The 25,172-nt window shown below is 40.4% G+C and overlaps 1 protein-coding gene and 1 non-coding gene across 3 annotated transcripts in view; both read left to right on the top strand.

Annotated features, from left to right (window-relative positions):
* The window catches only part of PLPPR1 (phospholipid phosphatase related 1), a 307,644-nt gene that overhangs the window by 50,985 nt on the left and 231,487 nt on the right, over positions 1–25,172 (top strand). The window lies entirely within an intron of this gene.
* Positions 6,037–6,108, top strand: TRNAC-GCA (transfer RNA cysteine (anticodon GCA)). The gene has a single exon. It is a non-coding gene; the product is annotated as a tRNA-Cys (tRNA).

The raw sequence follows: 25,172 nt of genomic DNA on the forward strand, positions 1-25,172 counted from the left end.
GTTTGCCCTGAATAGCTGTTTTAAAGCGTCTCTACTACAGTGCTGATAATGAAGCCCATTCTAAGCTTTGCACACAAGGGGACTTTGACTCCGAGCTTCCTGTATGGTACGCCTGGAGGCTGTTTAAATGGAAAATTTGTTAGAAATGCTCAGTTCGTCCCAGTTCTTGAAGGAGCAACACAGTCTGTGCCATGCCTTGGGAACCTATTAGGGTCTTTTCACTTTCCTAAATTTTGGGATTTGGGAGGGTTGGGGATGTGTGCAGTAAAGTGCACAGTGACAATTCCTACTGTGGGAGAGAAGGATTAAAACTTAGTCGTATATCACTTGATCCACTTGGATGGGGCAGTGAAACAGTGAAAGGTGAATGGCCATAATGATGATGACGGTGGCAATGAGAGCAATGTTAATGACCTATTTTATTAAATGCTATTCTGCATATTAAAAAGCAGAGACATTACTTTGCCGACAAATGGTTTTTCCAGTAGTCATGTGTGGATGTGAGAGTTGGACCATAAAGAAAGCTGAGCACCAAAGAATTGATGCTTCTGAACGGTGGTGTTGGAGAAGACTCTTGAGAGTCCCTTGGACTTCAAGGAGATCAAACTAGTCAATTCTGAATGTTCATTGGAAGGACTGATGCTGAAGCTGAAGCTCCAATACTTTGGCCACCTGATGCAAAGAGCTGACTCATTTGAAAAGACCCTGATGCTGGGAAAGATCGAAGGCGAGAGGAGAAGGGGACAACAGAGGATGAGATGGTTGGATGGCATCACTGACATGAGTTTGAGCATGCTCCAGGAGTTGGTGATGGACAGGGAAGCCTGGTGTGCTGCAGTCCATTGTGTTGCAAAGAGTTGGACATGACTGAGCTACTGAACTGACTCTCTGCAGACCCAGACCAGATAAACACAATATGCTATGAGGTTGATATTTATTATTATTATTATTATTATACCAAGTTTACAGGAATAAAAACCATCTGGCTTCTGTTAATAAGGAAAAACGTGGAAAAATCAGAGCTTCATAGGAGTCATCTTTTGTTTTTTTAATTGAAGTATAGTTGTTTTATAATATTAGTTTCAGGTGTACAACATGGTGATTCAGTGTTTCTACAGGTTATACTCCACTAAAAGTTATTAAAACATAATGGCTATAATTCCCTGTGCTGTACAGTATGTCCTTCTTGTTGCTCATCTATTTTTCACATAGTAGTTTATATCTATTAATCCCACACGCCTCTCTTGCTCCTCCTCCTCCTCCCTTCCTCTGCCCCACTGGCAACGACTAGTTTGTTTCCTATTAATGTATCTGTGAGTCTCTTTCCATTTTGCTATATACGTTCATTTGCTTTTTAGATTCCACTTGGAAGTGATATCATCCAGTACTTATCTTTCTCTATCTTACTTCATTAAGCATAAGATTCTCCAGGTCCATCTACCTTGCTGCGTATGGCAGAATTTTATTCTTTTCTGTGGCTGAGTAATGTACTGTTGTGTATGTGTGTGTGTGTTTGTGTGTGTGTGTATTAAATTTATATATCTATCTCACATCTTCTGTGGCCATTTGTTGTGGGACACTTGGTTTGCTTCTACACGATCCAGTTAGTCTTCAGTGTAAATTGTTCCACAGTAGCTGTGTTTTTGATGTGTTCATGGGGGAGAATGAGTGTCATGTTTTCTTATTCTGTCATTTTGAACATCTCCTTCGGGGAGTCATTTTTTTCTGGTACAGAATATGGCAACTCACTTTGCAACATTCCATTGGCCTCTTTACAAGTCACCTCAGTTTTTGATCGAATTTCTTTGAGGATTGGTCTGGGGACTGAGTAAGTGCCGTGCTTAGTCGCTTAGTCGTGTCTGATCTTGCGATCCCATGGACTGCAGCCCACTAGGCTCCTATGTCCGTGAGGATAGGGAGGTGAAAATGGCCCAATGTTTGTCATTAATAAATTCATTCCAAACTGGGCTACCAAATCAAATTCTTTCAGGGCAGCCATGCAGTATGACATCAGTGAGTGTGACAGAGGCCAACTGGAGATGTTCAAATTAAACAGCATTAACAACAAAAACTCCTGTCACATGAGCGGAACCTCTCTCTGGGTTGGATTAGATTTAGCATTACTTTGCAACTCATGGGCTAGCTATATTCTGATTTCTTAACCAGTATTATATTTTGTGTGTGATTTTTCATATTAAAATTAAAACATAGGGTCTACCTCTGTGATATGGAAACTTTGATATGGAGGCTTAGGAACTGCTGGTGGCCCTGCTCTGCTTTGAAGGACGCCACTGTCATGAGACTGGCATGGGCTCACAGAGAAAAGCAGAGACAAGAGACAGGGTTATGGAAAGTCCAAATGGCATTCCTATCCCCAGTTCTAATCCTCCCTAAGGTCCAGTGGTACCGTTCCTGCAATTTGTTCAACGATTTCTTCAGTTACAGAAAATGATACTTGAGAATATCCTTCCAAGTTATTTCCCTTTCTCTTTTAGCCAGAGGTAGGTTAAGGGATTTCTACCACTTAAAACTAAAAGTGACTTGAGTAATTCATTGGGTTGCCTGTGAACCCTGGAAGGGAGGTGAAGGAGGTAGAAAGTCAATGATGAAAGAGTGAAATCCATCCAGAGAGCACACAGCTGGATAAAGCATCTGTGTTCATAAGCTTAAACATAGAGACATGAATACTCAAAACCAGACAGTTAAGTCAAAATTAAAAGGCAAAAGGATACTATGGGAATTGGAGAAAATTTTTGATAAGAAAAAAAAATTCAATTACTATTTGAAACTGAAGTTAAAGTCATAATTAACGTGCTTTTGCCTGAAAGCTGTTGGGAAATGGATTCTGGTGTTTCTCAGTGGGTCAAAGACAGGGCTCTTAAAAAAGGGAAGCTGGGATTAGTTTTTAAAAGGAGGAGATGCTGGAGGTACTGGGGCAGTCTATAAAGTTGACTCACTTCTTTTTTATTTTTTAAATTAATTTTTATTGGAGTATAGTTTGTTAATAGACAAGTTGTGTTAGTTTCTACTGTACAGCAAAATGAATCAGATTCTTTTCCTATATAGGTCATTACAGAGGATTGAGTAGAGTTCCCTGTACTCTACAGTAGGTTCTTATTAATTACCTGTTTTATATATAATAATATGTGGACTCACTTCTTTAGATTGTCTCCAGAACTCACTCTGGATTCTGAGGGGTCCCCTTCTCTCATCGGAAGTGGACCAGCGTGGCTTTATTGGCTTCATCTTAATCTAGATCTGAACCCTAAGGGTATTATTACCTTCTTAGTATTCAGGGAACATAAAACATATCCTGAACATATCCTGTGAAAGTCCTCCATGCTTTCTATTGCTAGCCGTGTTCTTAAAAAAAAATCTTTATTAAGATATAATTCACGTGCTAAGCAATTCACCATTCAAAGTATATAGCTCAGTGGCTTTTATTGTATTCACAGAGTTGTATAACCACAACCACAATCTATTGTAAAACATTATCGGCAACTCGAAAAGAAGTGCTGTCCCTGTGTTAGCAGTTACTCCTCATTTCTCGCTCCGTGGTCCCACTCCCTAGGCCTTGGGTTTCTATCTCGTTAGATTTGCCTATTCTAGACCTTTCACACAAATGGGATCATATTATACGTGCCTTTTGTGTTTGACTTCTTCCACTAGCATAGTGTTTTCAAGGACCATCTATGTTGTAGATACATTTAAAAAAAAATCACCTTTATTGCCAAATAATAGCCCATTATATGGAGAAGGCGATGGCACCCCACTCAAGTACTCTTGCCTGGAAAATCCCAAGGATGGAGGAGCCTGGTAGGCTGCAGTCCATGGGGTCAAAAGGAGTCGAACACAACTGAGTGACTTCACTTTCACTTTTCACTTTCATGCATTGGAGAAGGAAATGGCAACCCACTCCAGTGTTCTTGATCGGAGAATCCCAGGGACGGGGAAGCCTGGTGGGCTACCATCTATGAGGCTGCACAGAGTTGGACACGACTGAAGTGACTTAGCAGTAGCAGCAGCCCATTATATGGATATACCACATTTTATTTTTCTGCTCATCAGCTGACAGATATTTGAATTGTTTCCACATTTTGGCTATTAAGAATAACAGTGCTGTGTTGTGTGTACAACTTTTTGTGTAAATATACCTTTTCTTTTTTCTTGCATATATACCTAGGAATGAATTTGTTGGGTAATGTAGAAACTTTATATTTAACATTTTGAGGAATTTCCAAACTGTTTTATAAAGTAGCCACTTCATTTTACATTGGCAGTAGTAAAGTATGAAGGTTCCAGTTTTGCTGTAACCTCAGCAGCTCTTGTTTTATGACATGTGTTTTTGATTATAGACATCCAAATGGTTATGAAGGTGTATCCCATTGTGGTTTTTGTTTGTATTTCCCTTATGGCTGATAATATTGAGCATCTTTTTATGTAATTATTGGCCATTTAAATATCTTCTTTGTATAGATACCTATTTAGATTCCTTGTCCATTTATAAATTGGATGGTCTTTTTATTAGGTTCTTTATATTTTCTAGTATATGTCTCATCAGTTATATTATCTAGAAATATTTTCTCCCATTTTGTAGATTGTCTTTTCATTTTCTTATTCTTTAAAGTCCAAACACTTTTAATTTTGAAGATGCCTAGTTTATTTTTTTCTTTTGCTGCTTGTGCTTTTGGTGTTGGGTCCAATAAATATGGATATTGATTTGTTCCTACACAGTTTTTAAAAACACAGTTCTCTTTTCCATGGCACCCTTGTCAAAATAGTCTTGGCACCCTTGTCAAAAAAGAACTAACCATAAGTGCAAGTGGTTATATCTAGGCTTTTAGTTCTGGTCTATTGATCTTTAAGTCCATTTTTATGCCAATACTACACTATCTTGATTTCTTTAGCTTTGTCATAAGATTTGAAATTAGAAAATGTGTATCTTCCAACTTTTTCAATGCTGTTTTGGATATTCTGGGCCCCTTACATTTCCATATAAATTTTAGGATCAGTTTATAAATTTTTGCAAGGCAGTCACCTAGGATTTTGATAGCGATCACATTAAATTATTTTAGTCACTGATTGAATTTTGACAGTATTTGATAGTGATTGCATTAAATCAGTTTGGGGAGTAATACCATATTAACAGCATTAGTTCTTTTTAAAATTTTTAATTTTAATTGGAGGCTAATACTTTATAATTGTGGTGGGTTTTGCTATACATTGACATGAATCAGCCACAGGTGTACATGTGTCCCCCATCCTGAACCCCCCTCCCACCTACTTCCCCATCCCATCCCTCTGGGTTGTCCCAGTGCACTGGCTTGGAGTGTCCTCTTTCATGCATTGAACTTGGACTAGTCATCTATTTCACATATGGTAATATACAAATATCAATGCTATTCTCTCAAATCATCCCACCCTCACCTTCTCCCACAGAGTCCCAAAGTCTGTTCTTTATATCTGTGTCTTTTGCTGTCTCATATATAGGGTCATTGTTACCATTTTTCTAAATTCCGTATATATGTGTTAATATACTGTATTGGTATTTTTCTTTCTGACTTCCTTCACTCTTTATAATAGGCTCCAATTTCATCTACCTCATTAAAACTGACTCAAATGCATTCTTTTTAATAGCTAAGTAATATTCCATTGTGTATGTATCCATCTGCTGATGGACATCTAGGTTGCTTCCATGTCCTAGCTATTGTAAACAGAACAGCATTAATCTTAATATGTTTTCAGATTAATAAATATTGGAATATATTTCTATTTACCTCTTTAATTTCTTTCAACAATTTTTGTTTTAGTTTTCAGAGTATAAGTTTTATACTTCTATTCTTTATTATTAAATATTTTATTCTTTTTGATGCTAATAAAAAATTTTTTTCTTAATTCTAATTTTGGATAGTTCACTCCCAGTGTATAGAAGTAAAATTTATTTTTGTATATTGCTCTTGTACTCTGCAACTTTGCTGAATCTTCTGATTAGTTTTAATGGTATTTTTGCTGACACCTTAGGGTTTTCATTTGGCTTCCCTGGTGGCTCAGATGGTAAAGCGTCTGCCTGCAATGCAGGAGACCCGGGTTCGATTCCTGGGTTGGGAAGATCCCCTGGAGAAGGAAATGGCAATCCACTCCAGCACTCTTGCCTGGAAAATCTCATGGACGGAGGAGCCTGGAAGGCTGCAGTCCATGGGGTCACTGATGGTCGGACACAACTGAGCGACTTCATTTCACTAACATCTTTTATTTCTTTTTCTCTAATCTCAATGTTTTTTTCTTCATTCTCTTGTCTAATTGTCCTGGCTAGTCTCTCCAGTATGATATTGTCTAAAGGTAGTGAGAGTATTTGCTTTTCCTGATCTTAAGGGGAAACCTTTCAGTCAGTGACCATGGAATATGATGTTAGCTATGGATGTTTTATAGATGCCTTTTATCAGGTTGAGGAAGTTCACTTTTATTTCTGTTTTGTTGAGTGCTTTGTTATGAAAGAGCGTTAGATTTTTTGAAAAGCTGATCATGTGTGATTTGTCTTTTAATCAATTAGTATGGTATATCATATTAATTTGTCTACTTGTTTTCTTGAATACCTGAGAACGTTTACTTTTGGGTACTCAATGTATGTCATGGCTTAGATTCTCTGGAAGCAGATATTAAGATCAAATTTGGAGTGCAAGAGATTTATTAGGGATCAACACCTATGAAAGAATTGGGAGAAAGCAAGATTGGACAAGGGAAAAAGGTCAGAAACTGCCATATATGTCTGACAAAGTCTTAGCCAAGCCTGTAGGCAACTCTGAAATAGATATTTCCCTTTGAGTTCTCCTTTAGTGGGTCAAAGTGGCTGGGGCTTTTTGCCCCATCTTGCTTAGTATCCCGATGTCAGCTTCTCTATGAAGAGTGTACACCAGGGCCAGGTGGCTCTCCATGGCTGAAAAGACCCTGAAGGTACTAACAGCTGGAGCTTGTTTGCAGATCACTTGGGCAATAAATCCTGCCTGGAAGGTGATTTGGGCTGCGCATCAGCATATCAACCATACTGACTCATAGAAATCTTAGATTCTGACTCAAGGTTTGTTGCTGTTATCAGAGGTTTGAATTGCAGAGTAGATCAAAAGTGTGTGGATAGCCTTCATATACTTTGGTTAGAGTCATACACAGTAGGCCAGTAGTCACAAATCCCCAGGCAGGTGCCCACACTCCTTGTACTACATGGCACACACAAAAGTCTATACCCATAGTGTTCAGAGGCTTTGGTGACTAATTTAAATGTTATCTCATGAAGAACAGGGCTTGTGCAAATCTGGACACATTCAAGAACAAGTCAGTTCAGTTCAGTCACTCAGTCGTGTCTGACTCTTTGCAACCCCATGAACTGCAGCATGCCAGGCCTTCCTGTCCATCACCAACTCCCGGAGTTCACCAAAACTCATGTCCATTGAGTTAGTGATGCCATCCAACCATCTTATCTTCTGTTGTCCCCTTCTCCACCTGCCCTCAATCTTTCCCAGCATCAGTGTCTTTTCCAATGAGTCAGCTCTTCGCATTAGGTGGCCAAAGTATTGGAATTTCAGCTTCAACATCAGTCCTTCCAATGAACACCTAGGACTGATCTCCTTTAGGATGGACTGGTTGGATCTCCTTGCAGTCCAAGGGACTTTCAAGAGTCTTCTCCAATACCACAGTTCAAAAGCATCAATTCTTCGGCGCTCAGCTTTCTTTATAGTCCAATTCTCACATCCATACATGACCACTGGAAACCTTTGTTGGCAAAGTAATGTCTCTGCTTTTGAATATGCTATCTAGGTTGATCATAATTTTCCTTCCAAGGAGTAAGCGTCTTTTAATTTCATAGCTGCAATCACCATCTGCAGTGATTTTGGAGCCCAGAAAAATAAAGTCAGCCACTGTTTCCACATTCAAGAATAGGTTCCTGTTATTTATGATGACAGAAAAATCTTAGAAAATCTATTAAGTAAAGTTTCGCTGGCACACCCTTCATTTGAGAAGGGAAGTTTTAATTGAAAATATAATTTATATGCCTGTTTTCTTTTATGTTTTTCTGTCATACTGTTGATCTTTTCTTATCCTTATCTTCATTTTCCTACTAAAAGTCTCATACATGTAACTTAGGAGATCCAGAATCACAGAGACTATTAGGAAAAAAAAAAAAAAAGGAAAAGAGATTAAAAACTCACATCTGTTTCTATCACAAGAAGTCTTGCTTGTAAATCTAGAATAAATATTTGTTCTGCTCCAGGTTTCACTTTTATTTACTCTGGCTTTGTGACTCCAGGTCTCTTTTCAATGGTCCTCTAAAATCCACTTAGACTGGGTTGAATTTACTTGTTCTTTATTCTCAGAAAATATGACATAATGAACAGAAAGCCACCTTTACACTAATGTGGAGTGTCATTACATGTTATGTAAATAATCCTCTAAGGTCTTACTTACTGGATTGTCTGGGAAGTGGAGAGAGAGAAATTAACCCAGCAGTGTTCCTGAGCGTTGACTCTAATCTATTCTCCAAGCAAGATTGGTATTATTTTTATCAGAATTGTCTAGTTACTGTTCTCTGAGGTAAATCATTCTTCCACAAATGAAATAATTTGTCATTCCTTTTATCTGAAATTTGACTCATCAATAACAGAGTCTGATTCATCTCTGTCTCTGAGAGGCTGACATTAAGCAGAGAGCGCAGCTTATGGCCAAGTCTTTGTCAACTCTGAGTATTTGCCTGGGGATACACATGCCTGGCTTTTCAAGTAAGCCTCAGAAGAGGATCCTTACTGGTAACATTTGAAATGAGAACTGAAGCATCTAAATTTCCCTGCCTTCAATCCTCCTGTCCCAAACCCCATGGAAATGATTAATGAAATTTAGAGATGACAGGAAACTTCAAGGAATTGCTGCTGAAATACTGCTGATGCAGCTAGTTAAAGAAGGTGACTTTGAGGACCAATAAAGCATTGATTTGCTTGTGAAATTCCTATCTGTTCTCCGCTTGTGGGAATCAGATAGGCCTCGGGGTAGGTGAGTGAAACAGCCAGGAGGAAAAAGTACGGAGTTAAAAGAATCCAAATATCTATATCTTGCTTATCAGTCTTTTTTTTTTTTTTTAATGAAACACAGCATTTTCTTCTATAACATTGAGCTACTGCTAATTTTCACAATGATTATATCAGACCATCTTAAGTAATCCTGTGTATGTTGCTCAGTCATGTCCAGCTCTTTGTGACCCTATGGGCTGTAGTCCACCAGACTCCTCTGTCCACAGGATTCTCCAGGAAAGAATACTGGAGTGGGTTGCCAGTTCCTTCTCCAAGGGATCTTCCCAACCCAGGGACCGAACCTGTGTCTCCTGTATCTCCATGCATTGGCAGGTACATTCTTTACCATGGAGCCACCTGGGAAGCCTTCTTAAGTAATCAGCAATACACTTTTCCATTGTTGAATTCTATGTGAGCAAAAAGACACTTCGTATCGCTCTCACCATGTAAAATGATTTGAGGAAGTATAGCAAGGGTTACCAGAGAAGGATGAGAGGCACCCCACTCCAGTACTCTTGCCTGGAAAATCCCATGGATGGAGGAGCCTGGTAGGCTGCAGTCCATGGGGTCTCTAAGAGTTGGACACGACTGAGCGACTTCACTTTCACTTTTCACTTTCATGCATTGGAGAAGGAAATGGCAACCCACTCCAGTGTTCTTGCCTGGAGAATCCCAGGGACGGGGGAGGTTGGTGGGCTGCTGTCTATGGCAGACAGTCAACACAACTGAAGCGACTAAGCAGCAGCAGCAGCAGCAGCAGCAAGGGTTACATGGGAAATGGCTGCAGTAATATTTCTGCTGTCACTTATAGTAATCAAGCATTTGTAACCTGCTTAGCTTTTATCATTTCTTCTCTAGAAATGTCTTTATATTGAAAATTTAAATTTTATAGGAAAGTCGTAGTGTGAACACAAAAGAACTGCTGGACTTTGCTGTGCCAGCTTTCTGATCCCTGAGTGTTAGTACTCAGCTGATGAAACAAATACTTTGACATCTTACAGTGATTCCAAATGGTGAACATTTAAAACCCACAGGGATCTGCCTTTCCTGGAAAGCGGCATAGATCTTTGATTCCTAGTGAACTAATTGTAAGAGCCGGGCATTAACATTTATTGATTACTTAGTATTTGTCAGGCACTGTGCTAATGTGCTTTATATCTATCATCTCTTCAATCTTTTCAACAACCACATGAAAAAGTTCTTATTCTTGCTTTACAGGTGATTAAACTGAGGCTTAAAAAGTCAAGGGACTTGCCAAGAACAGTGAATGAGGGAGCTGAAACATAGAAAGTATCATTATTTTTGTTAACCAAATAATTATTATTAAGTATATTAGCTTAATTACATATTTTTGAAAGGTATTATTAGTATTTTCATGATTATGTTTACTGTGGAATTATCAGAAAAACATTAAGAAAACAAAAATCACTGTGTTCTCATAGAGAAGATAAATAATTTTCCCTCTGCCTTTTTAGTTTTTTGACTGAGACCCTTCCTCCCCATAATGAAAGACAGATTAACAGAAGAAAAAAGAAACAGAAGTTTAATAACACCTCCTGTCTACATGGAAATATACAGGAGAACCAAGTAATTCCCTGAAATGGCCCAAGCCATTACCTTAAATACCATTTTCAGCTTAAGACAAAAGAAAGAGGTTGGGTTGGGTTAACGAGGGGAGGGTTTACCAGGAAAGGCACAGTAACCAGTGAAAGGGGTATGGTGGGCATGCAGATCTAAGTTCTTGTCTCTCCATTGATAAGAGTCTCTAGAGAGTTAGCTGGAGAAGGCAATGGCACCCCACTCCAGCACTCTTGCCTGGAAAATCCCATGGACAGAGGAGCCTGGTAGGCTGCAGTCCATGGGGTCGCTAAGAGTCAGACATGACTCAGAGACTTCACTTTCACTTTTCACTTTCATGCATTGGAGAAGGCAATGGCAACCCAGTCCAGTGTTCTTGCCTGGAGAATCCCAGGGATGGGGGAGCCTCGTGGGCTGCCGTCTATAGGGTCGCACAGAGTCAGACACGACTGAAGCAACTTAGCAGCAGCAGAGATTAGCCACCCTTCTCTTGCTAGTCCTGAGAGGGAGGAATCCTTGCAACTGGATTCCCTTATGAATGTGAAAGTCTCATACAGAAGGGTAACTTCTATTCAGTTTTTAGAGGTTTTCCCGTGTCTGCTGTTTCTTAAATCTTAGCAGCCTAAAATAATTCTTCTACCAAAGAAATGTCTTTGGGGGTGGCAAATTCAGTTCTTTCTCTCTCTTCTGATGCTCACCATTATCATTCATAATGTACACATGAAGTACAAAGTTGGAATAATAATGGACCTTATATAGCTTGTTTTTTCATATAAAAATGTGTGAAAAATTTTCCATATCATTAGTTTTCTTCTGGAACAGTATTTTAAGTATTTAACACATGGTGTTATGTTCCAGGTAAGGAACCTATGATCGTCAGCCAGTTTCTTATTTGTGACCTAAGTGCTTCCTGATATTCCATTATTATGTATATTACAATGATCCTTCCTATTAAGCAGTCTGTTTGATACATATTTCTAAACTGCCCTTGGAGAAGATAGTTTGTAAGATGTATTAGCTTGCTGAGGATGCTATATAGCAAGGTGCCACAAACTGGAAGTTTTAGAACAAGAAAAATGTATCGTCTTACAGTACTGGAGACTGGAAGTCCTAAATCAAGGTGTTGGCAGATCCATGCTGTTACTGTTAAGTCACTTCAGTCATGTCCGACTCTGTGCAATCCCATAGACGGTAGCCCACCAGGTTCCTCTGTCCCTGGGATTCTCCAGGCAAGAACACTGGAGTGGGTTGCCATTTCCTTCTCCAATGCATGGAAGTGAAAAGTGAAAGTGAAGTCGCTCAGTCGTGTCCAACTCTTAGGGACCCCATGGACTGCAGCCCACCAGGCTCCTCCACCGTGGGATTCTCCAGGCAAGAGTGCTGGAGTGGGGTGCTATTGCCTTCTCTGAAACCTATACACAAAGGATCCTTTCTTGACTGTTCCAGCTTCTGGTAACCCAGGACATTTCTTGGTTTATGGCTGTGTAATTCTCCCTGTGTCTCCCTGTCTCTCTTCACACGGTCTTCTTTCTGTGTGCAACTGTGTCCAGATTTCCTCTTCTATAAGGACAGTAGTCATTGGATTAGGGCCCATCCTAATGACCTCATCTTAATTTGGTTAAATCTACAAAGATCCTCTTTCCAAATAAGGTCACATTCTGAGGAAATGGTGCTTAAGACTTGACTCAACTTTTTAGTGGAAAGTGAAAGTCACTCAGTCGTGTCTGACTCTTTGTGACCCCATGGACTATAGAGTCCATGGAATTCTTCAGGCCAGAATACTGGGGTGGGTAGCTGTTCCCTTCTCCAGGGGATCTTCTCAACCCAGGGATCGAACCCAGGTCTCCCACATTGCAGGCAGATTCTTTACCAGCTGAGCCACAAGGGAAGCCTAGGGAGACATAATTCAACGCATCACACAAGGTGTACAATCTTTATGAGTATGATGTAGGAGTCCTTATTTTCCTCCCTGTTTACCAGGACTTGGCAAAATTTAACAAATAAAAAGAGATTTCATGTTTGCCAATTTAAAAGATGAAAAATGATGTGTGTGTATGCTTTGATTTGAGAGTGTGCATTTTCTTATGGGTTGTTACGCTCATGTTCAGCCACCCTCAGCCCACCACAATCTGGCTCCCACTCCTACCATTCCTCTGTATCTGCTCTTTCTAGAATGCTGATGGCCTCCTTCCCAATGAATTCAGTGTTCATTTCAGTTTTTATTTTCCTTGCTCTGGTAAATAGTAATGCATATTTATGTCCCAACATTCCATCTTGAAATATATTCTATATCTGCTTTGCATGGCAGTGCCTCTCTTGTTTTCTTCCATTCTCATTGGCTGCTCCTTCTCAGCTCCACCTGCTTCTTTTTCTCTCCCATCCCCTAAATTCTGGAGCTCTTTATGGTTGTGTACTAGGCCTATTTCTTCTTCTTCTTCCTTTTTAAAATTTTTACTCTCACTCCCTAGATGATCACCGTACATGGCAGGTAAGTTACTACACATGTTAATGACATATGTAGAAGTCAGACGTTAGCTACTCCTGAACTTCTGTCATCTTCATCCAACACAATGTATTCTTTCTTGCCTCCAGGCCTACACTTTCTGTTATTTTTAGTCTGTAAGTGGTGTCCAACTCTTTGCAACCCTATGGGCTACAGGCTTCCAGGCTCCTCTGTCCATGGAATTCTCCAGGCAAGAATTCTGGAGTGGGTAGCCATTCCCTTTTCCTTGAAATCTTCCTGACTCAGGGATTGAACCCGCATCTCCTGCATTGGCAGGCGGATTCTTTACCACTGAGCCACCTGGGAAGCCCCCTGGTCTGCATACCTGCTCCTTAAAACTGCAATAACAATTATGTGTTTCAGTTTTCACTTTGCTGAAGTCTACTTTATTTCTCTTTCAGGTCCTGCTTAAAACCTTACTTCCTTTAGGAAGTCTTTTGCTATTCCCCATCCTCCAGATATTATGTGTCCCTACTTCCCTGTATCAGCACATACTATTTTTACATTGTGAGTGTCATATCTATCTTGCTTACCATCCCTGCTGTATTTTTAGTGCCTAGCTGGTGCTTCACATATATTAAATTCTCAATATAAATTTGTTGAGTTAAAGAAAAAAAAATCAATATGGTCCTTTATCAAATAAAGCGTCCTTGCTTGGTCCAGCCCTACCTTTTGAAATTCATCCTGCCTCTCTCTCTTCTTTTCTGTGATCCGTGCACACTAGCCTCTCAGTTCTGCCAAGGGACCCTGTTCCATCCTGCTTCAGGAACAATGCCTCTGCTGGACCCTCTCCTTGGAATGAATTCCTGTGCCTAGACCTCTCCTTCAGATCTCAGCCCAGGGATCACTTCTGCAGGAAAGCTTTTCTTGACTCTCCCTTTTATAGATTAAATGTCTGTGAAGCCTGTCCGTTCCTATGTTGAAACTTTAAACTGTGGTGATTGGGCCACCAACTTCCCTGGTGGCTCAGATGGTAAAGCGTCTGCCTGCAATGCAGGAGTCCAGGGTTCGATTCCTGGGTCGGGAAGATCCCCTGGAGAAGGAAATGGCAATCCACTCCAGCACTCTTGCCTGGAAAATCCCTTGGATGGAGGAGCCTGATAGGCTACAGTCCATGGGGTCGCAAAGAGTCAGACATGACTGAGAGACTTCACTTTCACTTAGGTTTTGACAAGTCGTAAGGGTGGGGCCCATGATGGGATTAGTGTCCTTATGAGAAGAGGAAGAAACCAAGCTGTCTTTCTCTCTGCTTCATGTGAATACAGCATCTGCAATCAGGTAGAGAGTCTTCACCAGACACTGGATTGATCTTGAACTCCAAGCCTCCAGAATGTGAGGATAAAATGTCTGTTATGTAAGCCACCTAGTCTGTGATATTTTGTTATGGTTTATGGCAGTCTAAGACACACCCCATTCCCCTCTCCCAGTCAAACTCTCAAGTTATATTTTCTTCAAAAACACTTATATTATATAGAGCCATTATCTCAGTATTTATACATTCATTAGAGGATATATTTAATTAATGTCCATCTTACTAATAGACTATGTTCCATAAGAATAGGAATTATCTATTTTGACTTATCATTGTATTCCCATTCAGCCACCAATAAATATTTGTTGAATGAAAAAAAAAATTAATGGATGAATAAATAAATGAATGATTTCCTCTCCTTTTATCCTCTGAGTTTCTTCCTTTTTCTCTCCCTTTCTTCTTTTCTGTACTCTTCACTGTGCTAGCTAGGGCAACTTACTATAAAAACACGAGTACAAAAGTGTCTACATTAGGATAACTACCTAAGACTCTTAAGATCATCTGGACCTGTCTCCATACCAGACAGGAGTTCATTCACCTTCCCCGAGGCTTGGACTGATCTTTTTCAGTCACTGGTAGCTCATGACATTTCAATTTGTTCTGTTTTCAGCAGTTCTGATAGTTTGAAAACTCTCCATGTATCAAACCGACAACCATCTTCTTAAATTCCTCCCATTTATCCCATCTCATGGAGAAGGCAATGACAACCCACTCTAGTACTCTCGCCTGGAAACTCCCATGGGCGGAGGAGCCTGGTAGGCTGCAGTCCATGGGGTCGTGAAGAGTTGGGACATGACTGAGTGACTTTCACTTTTCACTTTCATGCATTGGTGAAGGAAATGGCAACCCACTTCAGTGTTCTTGCCTGAAGAATCCCAGGGATGGCAGAGCCCTCTGCAGCAATACATGATAAAATTATTCTCTCTTTGGAGTGACTCCTCTCATGTAATTATGGACAGGTATTAGGGATTCTCCTTCCCTGCCCAGGACTCTTGTCTTAGATCCATTCCTTTCAACAATCGCCATCCTGTTTGTGTCTGGTGGCTCTTCTCTTGCTTCTTTCTCTATCAACTTCCTTTTCCTACCCTTCCTTCCTTCTCCCTGATTTTCCTTTCCTCTTCCCTTCCTCCCCCTCCCTCCTCTCATTTTCTGTTTTATTTCTTTCCTTCCTTCCTCCTGCTTCCTTCTTTCTGTTTTCCACTGCTCTTCCTTTCCCTCCTCCCTTTTCTTCTTCTCCTTTCTTCTCCTTCCCTTCCCTTCCCCCACTTCATTTCCCAAATAACATAAAGCAACTGCTGCTGCTGCTAAGTCGCTTCAGTCGTGTCCGACTCTGTGCGACCCCATCTCTATTTCTCTTTTTCCTCTTACATATCAGGCCTACTCTGATCATCACAGTGAACAGGGAAGGAAGGAGAGAGGGATGTTCCCAGTCGTTTTGATGAGTGCCTGTTGTGCTTTCCTCCAAACTAGATGAAAATGTTAAATAGGATTGAGCTCTGTACCAAAACCTGGGAATGCTACTAAAACTTCCCTTCAAGGTAATACTGATCCATTAATCAATACTCCCAGTTATTAATATGCCGTCTCCAAGCGCATGTGGAAAATGTGAACGGTCATGTAATCACCAGGAAATCTTCAAGCTGGATTTAATATTTCAGAGAAACCCATTCATTGATTTATTCACTCAATTGAGTGCCCACTTAATATGTAGCCCTGACATTTTAAACTGAATATTTTGGTCAAGGCAGCTATAATAGAGCTTTGAAATTAATGTCAAGCTTCTGTCCACTCAAATGTCACATAATTAGTTCCCTGTCTATTTTGATACATCCAGGAAATATACCATAGCCACCAACCAATTTTGTACTCTATTGTAGGTCTATCTGCTTTAACTTTAGAATTTCCATTCATTGACTCATCTGATATATAAGTGCACTGCTATGGCACTGCTTCCATCTTCTTGGCTAAATGAAATGGATATTGTGACCATCTCCTTTCATTAGATCAGCGATGCTGCTTTAGCATCCCAGAAGAAGCTCCAGTCAGGCTCCAGAATGCATGAATGATGGAATCTGTGAATCACTGCCTGTGTTCCTGGATTGTTCACCAAGGGAGAAGTCCTGAACAAAGGCTGTATATCAGAGCAGATCATTGTTCCATCCACAGTAGGTCTTTCACTTAAATCTTGAAGTTTTTCTGAAAGTGTGATAGGACATCTTTCCTTTCTTTCCAATTTGCTGTTCAAGTGATCACCAAATCCCATCATTTTTTCCTATCTCTTAACTCTCCTTGGTACTTGTCCTCCCATCTCCATCCTTCCTTCTACTTCTTTATCTAAATCATCATCTTCCATCTGGATTGCAGCTGGAATATTCTAGCAGGACTCTCTTCCTCCTGCTTTGCCTCCCTCCAGATAGTGTTCACACTGTAGCCAGATTGATGTTTCCAAAAGACAGATCAACTCAAGTCATTCTGCTGCTCAAAAACCTTCAATAGCTCTCTATTTATGAATTTATTCATAAATACCATCTCACTAGAAAATGTGTTGTGTGTGAAGTCACTTCAGTCATGTCTTTGTGAACCTATGGACTGGTAGCCCACCAGGCTCCTCTGTCCATGGGATTCTCCAGGCAAGAATACTGGAGTGGGTTGCCATGCCCTTCTCTAGGGGATCTTCGCAACCCAGGGATTGAACCCACGTCTCTTTTGTCTCCTGCACTGGCAGGTGGGTTCTTTACCACTAGTGCAACCTGGGAAACCACTTACACTTATTTATCCTGGAGCATATTACCTATTTAAGGTAATAGGTTTAAGCACACATTACCTATTTAAGGAGTAAATGTGTACAGCCTGGTACACCATTTACCTTACCTATTTAAGGAGTAAATGTGACCACCTTTTTGGTTAATAGGCACTGCCTTGAGACTTAATGTAATGGAAGTGTGAGGCCCACTCTAGCACCAGTTCTGTCACCAGTTTGAACCCCATTTTCTTGCTTCTATAGTTTTCTCAGCTCACTAAAGACATCCCTGAAGGCTTCGATCTATCTCAGTTGTAAAATAATCTGCTATTTCTCTTTCTGACTTACTTCACTCTGTATGACAGGCTCTAGGTTCATCTGCCTCACCAGAACTGACTCAGATTAATTCCTTTTATGGCTAAGTAATATTCCATAATATCTTCTCTATCCATTCATCTGTCAATGGACATCTAGTTTGTGTCCATGCCCTGGCTATTGTAAATAGTACTTCAGTGAACATCGGGGTACATGTGTCTTTTTCAATTAAGGTTTTCTCAGGGTATCCTCCAATTAAACAATCTTCTATTAAGGTGGGAAGTTTCAAGAAGCCCCAGCCCTCCACCCCAGTGAGTTAGTTCCAAGCCGTGCTATCAGTGGCTTTGCAGCTCGTTTGTTCCAGCGTGTGGTGTCTGAACAGATTATGTGGTGTCTATAATCTGTGTTTGAGCTTCCCTGTTGGCTCAGATTGTAAAGAATCCGCCTGCAATGTGGGAGTTCTAGGTTCGATCCCTGGGTTGGGAAGAGCCCCTGGAGGAGGGCATGGCAACCCATTCCAGTATTCTAACCTGGAGAATCCCCATGGACAGAGTAGCCTGGCAGACTACAGTCCATGGGATAGCAAAGAGGCAGACATGACTGAGTGACTAAGCCCACAGCATAATGTGTGTTTATTGAGCTTTCTATTCCTTTCTCATACCTTGAAATTGTCTGTCCTGGGATTATCCACTTGTACCCAATTTTCTAAGCTCACTATTCCCTCTTCCTCTACCCTCATGTGCCTCAATCAGTGGCACTAAACTTCTTAGTCCCTATTTCAAGATTTTATTTCAGCAAAACCTGATATAACCGAGACTCCTGTGCATCTCCCATTGTCCCAGTACCCTGCTAGGAGGTTTATGAGTCTCATAGTCCATCCATAAATATTTCTTGTCTGCTGGCTTCTGAGTACTGTCCTCACAGCTGTCCTCACATGGTGCCTGGACTGGATCTTCCCTGAGTCTGTGATAGGTTTGCCTATTTAAGTGGGGCTCACCTCTCAGTCCCAGCCTTACCTCCATATGCCATGGTAACTTCACTGTGGGAAAGCATAATTCTTCCCTTTATTTGGCTTACAACAAAATCTTTTTTAAAAGCTAACTTTCCTTGATCAAAGGCTATGTGCCAGTCATAAAACCTTCGTAAACGTCATGATCTTCCTCATACAGGTGAGGGAACTTGCCTCTGAAATTATTACATAACTGTCTCAAGATCACATAGCTGATAAGTGGTGGAACCAAGATTCAAATTAGTATCATTCTGATTTCAAGCATAAAATAGCTCTTCCTCTGCAAATTGGAGCAGAAAACACTTAAGACAGGAACAGAAATATTTCTGAGCCACTAAAGGAGGTTCAGTTCATGGTAAGTGTTCCATCATTACTGTTTGTTTTCAATGTTGAGCCGGTATCACTACTTTAAGCCTCTCTTATTGATTGTGGCCAAGACAATGATAAAATTATGAAGTGGAACCAATCAAAAGCTCCCCGAAATGAAGGAACTTGGAAGGCCCTGAAGGTATTTAACTGGATTGCCAAAGGTGACAGAAGATGTGGTTAAAAGCACATTTAAACCCAGTGAAAGGCTGACAGTTGCTGGAACAACTTTTCCCAATTGATGAGGGTATTTGAATATGAGAATCAGATATAAATACAGTGTAAACAATGGTGAGTTTGGGCTACTGTGAGATCACAGGGTGATCAAACTGTGAGGCAACTGATGGGCCAGCAGAGTGTGCTTGGGGAGTGACACAGCAACAGCATCAGGAGAGAGCCTGGGTGCCATAGGAGACAAGTAAATGGGAAACTTTATAAAGAAGGTGCCATCCTTAACATGGGAAGTGGCTAGAGCAGTAGGTCCCCTTTGTCTCTGGTTGGTTAGCAGTGCATACCAGATGTGTAGGGCAGTTCCTCAATGACTGAGCATACAACTGAATGGCCCTGTGAACATGTCAGTGAGCATGTGTGAGCTGAATAAGCACCTTTAACATCAGAATGGGCTTGTAAAAGATCTGTGTGCATTGTGAAACATGTATGACCATGTGTAAGATTGGAGTGAATTTGTATATTACTTGAAATAGGGTAGGTGACATCTAAATAAGCACATGAGAATGGAAGATCAGAATGAATAGTTTAACATATGAAAGATTTAGGTAAATATTTTTTAACAATGCAGTGAACATGTGTGTCATCTCAGCGAGCACATGTACTATCTGATGAAGTTTTGTGATCTCAGGTATGACTTTCTGAACTAGCTCATGCATGATCTGAATGTCAATGTGTAATGTTTGAACTGTTTGCTACTTAAATGAATATATTTTCTAACAAATTAACGTGTGTATCCTTTTAGTGAAGGTATGTGTCACCTGCGTTAGTAAGGATGTGATCTGAGCAGGCAGGTAGAACATTGGAACGAGGATGCATAACACCTAAATCAACAGGTCTCAAACTTGAGCGTGTGCCAGGATCTCCTGCAGGACGTGTTAAGCTCACATTGCTGGGAACTTGTCCCAAGAGTTTCTGAATCAGAAGATCTGGGGTCAGGTCCAAGGATACGTATCCATGGGATCCTGGTGCTGCTGACCTAGGAACCACATTCTGAGAACTACTGTTTTAATGATGCGTAACACTTATATGTAGCATTTCAGTGAGCTAATTAATGGCCACATGGACACATGACAGGTCTAAATGAACACATGTGTATAAGGGACATATATGTCACCTGAACAAACACTGTGACAACTATACGAACATATGTACCAACTATATGTAACATATGATATGTAGGGAACATAAGTGAACCTCAAAGTATTTGCAAAAACATCTAAATAAGCGTGTGTATATGAGGTTATATGGAATATCTGAATGAATGTGAGTAGATATAACATCTAGAAGATGTGTATGTTTTACATCTGAAGGCACTCATATGAGTAGACAGGCATCTGTACAAATAATTACTGTGCATTATGGGAAATGCAGCAATGAATGTCCAGGGAATAAAGATGCACAAGAAACAATAGCTATATTAGTAGCAGAAGCTGCTAGAGGAGAAGGGAGGTAGAAGATGACCTGTTAGGTCTGTTTTAAGTGCTGGTTAGGTCTATGGCTATACCACCCAAAATGCGTCCCTTCTCATCTGATCTCGGAAGCTAAGCAGGGTTGGGCTTGGCTAGTGTTAGGACTGGAGGCCACATGGGAATACTTAATACTATAGGCTTTTTTTTTTTAACAAAAGCTGATTATGAATTCTCTAGGCTAACAAGGAGGTAGGTGGTGAAGGTCATTCTGTAAGAGAGCATAGCATAAAAAAAAGCATAAAACAAAATAGCTTGGTGTGTTTCAGGAACCAAAAGTAGTCTGAGATTTCTGGAATAAAATATCATGTGGTTATCATGTGGGGTTGAGGCTAGAGGGTTTCCCAAGGGATCAGATTGTGGAGATCCTTTTTTATTTATTTATTTTATTTTTTAAATTTAAATTTATTTATTTTAGTTAGAGACTAATTACTTTACAATACTGTATTGGTTTTGCCATACATCAACATGAATCCGCTATGGTCCATGATATGGAACTTGATGACTTTTTTCTCCCAGTAAGTGATACAAAAACCAATGGACTGGATTTAAGTAGAGGATTAATGTGATGGGTTTATGTTCAGAAATAGGACTTTGGATCCTGAATAGACGATAGACTGGAAATGGAGCAGGAAGTCTGCTACAACATCTATTTGCAACAGACAATGAGGTCTTCAACTATAACAAATGTGCAGTGGAAAATAAGGGGCAAAATTAGGATCAATTTTAGGTGATGAAAGTCCACAGGACTTGTGGACCTGTGCACTGGTGGGTCATGAGTCTCAGGTGAAATGTATGGTCGAGACAGGGATTATGGGAGAATGGACTGGAAAGAATAATGTATTTGCTATTACTGTCAATTTTGGTGCATCATCAGCATTCAGAAGGTGATATTATACACTTGGGTCTACAGCTTAAGAGATAATCCAGGTCAAATATAGATCAGTCTTATGGACTCTGTGGGAGAGGGAGAGGGTGGGGAGATTTGGGAGAATAGCATTGAAACATGTATAATATCATGTATGAAGCAAGTCGCCAGTCCAGGTTCGATGCACGATACTGGATGCTTGGGGCTGGTGCACTGGGACGACCCAGAGGGAGGGTATGGGGAGGGAGGAGGGAGGAGGGTTCAGGATGGGGAACACAGGTATACCTGTGGTGGATTCATTTCGATATTTGGCAAAACTAAAACAATATTGTAAAGTTTAAAAATAAAATAAAATTTTAAAAAATTGTTAAAAAAAAAAAAAAGAAAAGAAATTTGGAAATGATTAGTCAGTGCTAACTACACTCATGGGAATGGCCAGGCTTTAGTGAAAAGAGTAAAGAGGCCAGAAAGGGGGCTGCCCAGGATCATCAGCATTTGAGGGATCCGGAAATGAAGAGACTGAAACAAAAGAAAATCAGGTGGAATACTGGAAAGGTAGAGGGATGCAGACTCATGTGACCCCATGAAACATCGAGTTCTTTTAAAAGTCGGGGGAAATTCATTTCGTTTCAACGATTTACAGACAGTCCTGGATTGAGAGTGGCTGGTTCAAGAGGGAGACTCATGTTCCATCCTGGCTGTGACACCAGCTGCTTTTGTGGCTTTGGTTCATGAATTTGAGTGTCTGGGCTTCAAAATATGAGAAATGCTAAGGCAGTCTTGACTGAGAGACAACAAGAGCTTGGTAGTTTCTGTTTTGCTTCGTGAATGAGAGTTTAAAGACTGTTCTTGAAATGCTTGTTACAAGGGCAGGCTCTGGTGTTGCTCAGTCCTGGGTTGAAATCCTGAAGGCGTTGTTTTCTAGTTCTTTGACCCTGGGTAAGTTACTTAATCTCTCTAAGCCTCAATTTCCTATAAAATAAGTGAAACATAGTAGACTTGTGGGATGGTTTTGTGTGAGTATTTAAAGAGACATGCCATGTAAACTGTGTTCAAACAGACAAACCTATCAACAGCAACAACAAAACCCTACGAATTCATGATGATGGAGGAAGTCAAGTTATTAGATCATCAGTGAAGTCTTTTCCAGCCCCACATGATTTGTTTGCTTCTCTCTTTGTCTGCGATCTTGAAATGAGACACTCAGTAGACATTTATGACCTACACATTGACTAGGAAGAAGGATTTGGTTTCTGACTTCTGATATATATGACACAGTCAAGAAAAAATAATTCTGATGGGAAAAAAACACCCACCATAAAATGCAAATACACTAAAAAAATATGGCTTGCCAGGCAGTGCCCCTCCTCTTCTCCTGCCCTGAGGCAGCTGAGGGGCCTGTGCTGCATGGAATCCAAAGAGCATCTTCTGCTAATGACCTGTAATAAATTGCTTCCTCAATCTAATCACTGGGACAGGTAATTATTTGTTTCTCAAAATATTGCGATAAAATGAGAAGGAATCATGAGCTTGGGGGAAATGTGGTGGCTGATTATTCCTCTCTCTTTTATCACACCTGGTCAAAGGGTCTCATTACTTCCTTTATGAGAGTTGCATGGTTAGCATTTTTTCATATGTGCAATATCTAGAAAAATGTGAGACTGACAAAAAGTGGGTTATTAATATGGATCCCCAACTAAATTTAGGACCTAGCAAGGTAGAAAGATAAAGCAGTCTGACTCAAAGTCAGTGGCACAGAGCAACTGAGAAGATGAGAAGATCTCACCTTTGTGGTGACAGGGACTATTTTGCAATGCAAAACCATCCTCATCTCCAGGGAAAGGCAGGCTAATGAGACTGAGCAGATTAAAGGCTGGACCCTGGAAAGAAGTTAAGAGTTAGGCTTTATCTTCTACTCATTTTATTTTTATTTATGAAAAAACATAAGTTTGCATTTCAAGGTATTATTTGAGCATTTCACCTCTGTATAAGTCCTCCACCCTCAATTCCTCACAGTTTGCTCAGCTTATCTGCTTGAAATAAAACCTCATTGCTCAAACCCTGAAAACACTACAGTTATTATGGAAATGTATTTTGGAACACACATTTTTATACACTAGCATTTAAGAAATTTTAAGGAACTATATTGTGATAATATATGGGATGGACTTAAAAGATGGTTTGGCAGAGAATTTTCTCTTTGTGTGTGTGTAGCTTTGGTTGTAGCTCACATTTATTGAGCACATTGAGTAATCAGGTGCTTTTCCAAGTTATTTAGCATTTAATCCTCACAGTTAGGACCCCATTCTTAAGACTCCTAGTGATACTGATCAAGGTTCTTGGCCTTCCCCATCAATAGAAATTGAGGCCAGACAAGAAATTCAGGCAAGGTTTTATTTGGGCCACTGCTATAGCAAGGGGAGCGAGAACAAACAACAGGTTCCCTTGCTTGCTCATTTCCTGGGGGGGAGCACGCTTGTTCCTTACATGGGATGAGAGTAGGGATGTGTCCAAGAGTCTGGCCTGAGAAGTGGATTAGGTGTTTTGCCCACCCTCTGGTGGTTTTGAGTGCAAGGGGCATGCTCAATATGGTGCTTTTGTTCCCAACACCCTGTTTTTGCTCCTAGCTCTTCTGAAGTGGTAGGAGGGAATTTTTGGTCTTTTTGTATCTTTTGCCCAGAATTTGCCCCAACTGCACTACACGCAGTCATTTTCCCTCCCATATAGTTTCTTTCTGTTTTGTTGCTGGAGGAGAGGTTTGTCCAGGTATAAGCACTGCAGCAAATGGTCCCAGGTCCTGGCCTGTCTCACTAGGATACTGTTAGAGCCCACAATTAGGATTATTATTTCACTCATTTTGTAGCTAAGAGAGCTGAATTTAGTGATGCAAAGTAATTCACCCAAAGTCACATAGCTAAATAGTGGTGGAGTAGGATTTGAACTGGAGAAGGAAATGGCACCCCACTCCAGTACTCTTGCCTGGAAAATCCCATGGATGGAGGAGCCTGGTGGGCTGCAGTCCATGGGGTCGTGAAGAGTCAGACATGACTGAGAGACTTCAATTTTCACTTTCATGCATTGGAGAAGGAAATGGCAACCCACTCCAGTGTTCTTAGCCAGAGAATCCCAAGGACAGGGGAGCCTGGTGGGCTGCCGTCTATGGGGTCACACAGAGTTGGACCTGACTGAAGTGACTTAGCAGCAGCAGCAGCATCAGGATTTGAACACAGGTCTGCTTGATTCCCAAACCGACTCTTTGAGCCACTGCACAATACTTGTGTGTACAAAAAAGTATATGCAAGTGAATTAAACCTTGAGAAATGCACATTCTTTTCCCCATTGCTGTTTGTGTTCTGCTTAGCTTGCTGTAGGCACTTTGTGCATTCCTTTATTACATTTACTTATTGCTTTGTATTATTAGTTTATGTTTATTTTCTTTTTTATCAGTGGCTCTTGATTTTCTTGTGCAGTAAAAGATGGTGATGGCCATCATGAATCTCTTTGAGGATTTATCAAGGTTAGGACCTCTCTCATGCAAACTGTGTGGGCATTTAGGCTGGATTAATGCTTCAGTGATGACTTATGTAACATTATACATTTTCCTCATCAAAATATAATTTGGGTATCCTTAGATTTTCTAGACATGTGAGATCACTCTTTTATTTAGTACCTTAATACTGAATACTTCATAAAGGAAATTTAGTCTCTTTCAGAAAACATCTCAGTGCTTG

Source organism: Bos indicus, chromosome 8 (assembly GCF_029378745.1).
Source record: "Bos indicus isolate NIAB-ARS_2022 breed Sahiwal x Tharparkar chromosome 8, NIAB-ARS_B.indTharparkar_mat_pri_1.0, whole genome shotgun sequence".
Taxonomy (NCBI): Eukaryota; Metazoa; Chordata; class Mammalia; order Artiodactyla; family Bovidae; genus Bos; species Bos indicus.